We start from the raw sequence: 4856 nt of genomic DNA on the forward strand, positions 1-4856 counted from the left end.
GCAGGGAGCTGGTAGGATGGATAGGATTTCCAGATAAGAATAGCAAGGGTCGGGATCCCTGGGTGGCGCAGTGGTTTAGCACCTGCCTTTGGCCCAGGGCGCAATCCTGGAGACCCGGGATCGAATCCCACGTCGGGCTCCCAGTGCATGGAGCCTGCTTCTCCCTCTGCCTATGTCTCTGCCTCTCTCTCTCTCTCTCTGTGTGACTATCATAAATAAATAAAAATAAAAAAAAAAGAATAGCAAGGGTCTCAGGTATCTGGGTGGCTCAGTGGTTGAGTGTCTGCCTTTGGCTCAGGGCATGATCCTGGGGTCCTAGGATGGAGTCCCACATTAGGCTCCCCACAGGGAGCCTGCTTCTCCCTCTGCCTGTGTCTCTGCCTTTCTCTCTGTGTCTTATGAATAAATAAATAAAATCTAAAAAAAAAAAAAAAGAATAGCAAGGGTCTCAATTTCTGGAGGGAGTCTAGACTAGTGCTGCCTAAACTATAGAGCAAGGTTGTTAAAAAGTGCATTCTGGGATCACACACCTGACAATAGGTTTCAGTAGGTCTGGGTTGGAGCCCGGGAGTTAGCATTTTCAATCTCTCAGATGATTCTGATAGTTGAGCCTCATGAACCTTGGAACCTCACTGTAGTGGACCCTCAAAACCTTGGAGACTGGAGGCTCAAAGTCATCTGGAAAAGCAGAGAGTAGTTTAGAGCATGTATTGACCTGGACTTTAGGAGACCAAATGCCAACCTAGCTCTATCAGTGACACTGAGCAAGCACTCTTCTTCCCCAGGCCTAACTTGCTCTTGTATAAAATAAGGGAGTTGGTTGGATCTGTGATTTAATTTTTTTAAAGCACTAGACTGTTTTTCCACTCTCAATATTTGATGGTTTAAATGGGGGCTACTCTGGTGGAAATAGGGGCTAGGTTAGTTCACTCAGCTTAAGCACTTGACTCTCTCATTAGACTCTGAGACTCCTGCCTGCCAGCATCCACACACAGCTCTAGATTTTGTAGATCCAGTTTGAAAACCACTGGACTGGGTGGATGGCTGAAGTTTCTTTCTACTCTAACATCTGATCCTTCTATACATGAACACAGATCTAAATCCCAGACTGTGCTCTTATGAACTTCATAAGAGAGTAAGAATGCTCTCAGTGCTCTCCCCTCTGAAGGGTGGGCAGGGAGGGACTTTCTGAGTTCCTACTTTGAACAAAGCAAGTGGTGCTCAGCATCATGGAATGAGGTAGACCTAGTTCCTTCTTTGAAAGAATTTTTATGTGGGAAGTTCTTTTATTTTTTTGATTGAAATATAGTAGGCACACAACATTGTGAAAACTTAAGATGTGCAACATGTTGATTTGATATATTTATATATTGCACTATAATTGATATTTGGAGATGAGTACCTCTATCCTGTCACATAATTATTTCTTTTTATAGTTGGAATAATTAGGATCTAGTCTTCTAGCAAGTTTGATCCTTATAATACAATATTACTGTCTATATTCACTCTATAGTGCATTAGATCTCTAGAATTTATTTATTACTCACTGTGAGTTTGTACCCCCTTAAAAAAAGATTTATTTATTTGTGAGAGACACAGAGAGAGAGGCAGAGATGTAGGCAGAGGGAGAAGCCGACTTCCGCGGGGACCCTGATGCGGGACTCAATTCCAGGACTCTGGGAGCACAACCTGAGCCAAAGGCAGACCCGCTCAACCACTAAGCCACCAGGTGCCCCAAGTTTGCACCCTTAAACATCTCCTTAGTTCCCCTGCCATCTCCCAACCCCAGCTCATGGTAACCACAATTTTGCTTCCTGTTACAAGTTTGGCTTTTTTAGATTCCACATATAAGTGATATAGTATTTGTTTTTCTATGACTTACCATACTTAGCATAATGTCCACAGGATGTCTGTCTTTCTTATAACTAAATAATATTCCATTTATATGTATTTATCTTTATGATCTTTATTCATTCACCTGTTTACAGGCATTTAAGTTGTTTCCATATCTTGGCTATTGTGAATAATGTTGTAATAAATGTGGAAGAGCACAGGATCTCTTCATACTGTGTTTTCATTTTCTTTGAGTGTATCTCCAGAAGTGGAATTGCTGGATTATCTGATAGTTCTATTTTTAATTTTTTGAGGAACCTCCACATTGTTTTCCATAGTGGCTGGATTAACATACATTTCCACCAGCTATGTACAAGATTTCCCTTTTCTCCACATTCTGACCAAAAATTTTCTTGATAATAACCATTTGAACAGTTATGAGGTGATATCTCATTGTGGTTTTGATTTGCAATTCCCTGATAATTAGTAATGTTAAACATGTTTTCATGTACCTGTTGGTCATTTGGATGTATTCTTTGGAGAGATGTGTATTTAGTTCCTCTGCCTACTTTTTAATTGGATTAACATATGAAAAACAAACTAATTAATATGTGGGAATATGGAATACAAAATTGGTGCTATAAAATGAGAGAAGAGAGCTTTGAGGAATACATTGATAACTTAAAGAATGACTGGGTTCACTCTCATACTGTTGGTGGAAATGTGAGCTTGTACAGCCACTCTGGAAAACAGTATGGAGATTCCTAAAGAAGTTAAAAATAGAGCTACCCTATGACCCAGCAATTGCACTACTGGATATTTACCCCAAAGGATACAAATGTAGTGACCTGAAGGGGCACCCCAGTGTTTATAGTAGCAATGTCCACAATAGCGAAACTATGGAAAGAGCCAAGATATCCATCGACAGATGAACGGATAAAGATGTGGTGTACACACACACACACACACACACACACGAATATTACTCAGCCATCAGAAAAGATGAAATCCTACCATTTACACCGACATGGATGGAACTGGAGGGTATTATGCTGAGCAACATAATCAAAGAAAGACAATTATCATATGGTTTCACTCATATGAGGAATGTAAGAAACAGTGCAGAAGAATCATAGGGGAAGGGAAGGAAAAATGGAATGGGAAGAAATCAGAAAGGGAGACAAACCATGAGAGACTCTTAACTATGGGAAAGAAACTGAGGGTTGCTGGCAGGGAGGTGGGTGGGGGGACGGGGTAACTGGGTGATAGGCATTAAGGAGGGCATGTGATGTGATGAGCACTGGGTGTTATTATATGCAACTAATAAATGACTGATTTGTACATCTGAAACTAATGATGCACTATATGTTGGCTAATTGAATTTAAATAACAAAAAATGGTTGGGTTTATTTACCATTGTTCTTAAAAAGTGTTCTTAAAAAGTGTTCTTAAAAAATGGTTGTGCTTATTTACCATTGTTCTTAAAAAGTGTTCTTAAAAAATGGTTGGGCTTATTTACCATTGTTCTTAAAAAAGTGACATACACACATCTGGCTATTAGAAAACATACATATTAGGTCTATTATGGAAATCCATTTCACTTGGTTTAAGAAGGGATCTATTGAATGACATGGTTAGGAATTTCAGGCATCAGGCATGATTGGATACAGAAGCTCAAATCATGTTATTAGGGCTCTTTCTGCATTTTTGGCTCTACTTTCTCCTCTGCCTTGCCTTCACTTTAAGGCATGGTTTCTCCCTTAAATATCACGAAAGCAGGAAAATAAGTCTCCCAGCAGTTTTTGGCTTATATGATCTTTTCAGCTTGAAATTCCAGAGGGAAGGCAAGCTTCTTTCTCCTACAATGTTCAGATATTAAATCTTAGAGGCTCACGCTGGGCCATAAGCTCTCTCTGAACCATCTATTATGTGCAGGGAGGCAGAGAACTTTGCTTGGCTAACTTGAGTCATGTGACAGTCCTGGGGGTGGGGTGGTGATGCTGGGGGTGAGGGCAAGAGCACTATGATTGCCCTGCCACAACTGTTGGGGCAGGGTGGGTTGTTCCCCAAAGGAGAAGGAGAGTGTAGATGTGCTAAATCAACATCTGTCTACCAAAACTATGGAAATAAGAAAGAGCAAAATCACTGACAATTAACACTGAGGAGGTTCATGCACACAGATGTGTATGCATGTGCAAAGAGATGTTTATGCTACTCTAAGGGAAAAAATCATGATAGAAAACAGTTCATACAATAATATCCCATTTTTAATTTTTAGGGTGTGTGTATTCTATTTGCATATGCAACAAATGTATATGCTTTGACAGTATAATAAAATATGTTTTTGTTTTGTTTTTTAAAGATGTATTTATTTGAGAGAGAGAGAGAGAGAGAAAGAGAGAATGAGCAGGAGGGGCAGAGGGAGAGAATCCTTAAGCAGATTGCCCACTGAGCACAGTGGGGCTTGATCCTAGGACCCTGAGAGCATGAGCTGAGCCAAGATCATGAATCCACCACTTAACTAACTGAGCCACCCAGGTACCCCTGTTTTGTTTTGTTTTGCTTTTTAAAAGCATGAACACTATTCCTTGTCATTAAGTGTCACCCTGTACTATCCTTTTTGTGGCCGTATTTTGTAGTATGGTTGTAGAATGAGCCAGCTGATATCTGAGTTCTTTTTGAGCTGGACAGCATGTCTAGAGCTGGCATTGGGATCTGCTGCCCCAGCTGACCCTGCTAACTTGTGTTTCAGGTCAGAGAGTGTCTACCTAGCATCTCCTTTTTGAGTCCTTTCCAATGGGACCCAGTCACTTGGGTCCCAGGCAAGCTTGGTGAGTTGAGTGGAACCTTTAAGCTGGAATGTATCGACTACTTCTGAAATAGGAATGTCAGGGCACAGGCATTTATATATAGCCTTTGTCTCAGCAGCCTTGTGCAGAGCTGGTATTTTTGGGGTCAAAGCAGGAAAGGTCAGGGACAACTAAAAACTACAGGGATTGGTTGGTGGAAAGTAGGTTGTTCCA

This window comes from Vulpes lagopus, chromosome 3 (assembly GCF_018345385.1).
Source record: "Vulpes lagopus strain Blue_001 chromosome 3, ASM1834538v1, whole genome shotgun sequence".
Lineage (NCBI taxonomy): Eukaryota > Metazoa > Chordata > Mammalia > Carnivora > Canidae > Vulpes > Vulpes lagopus.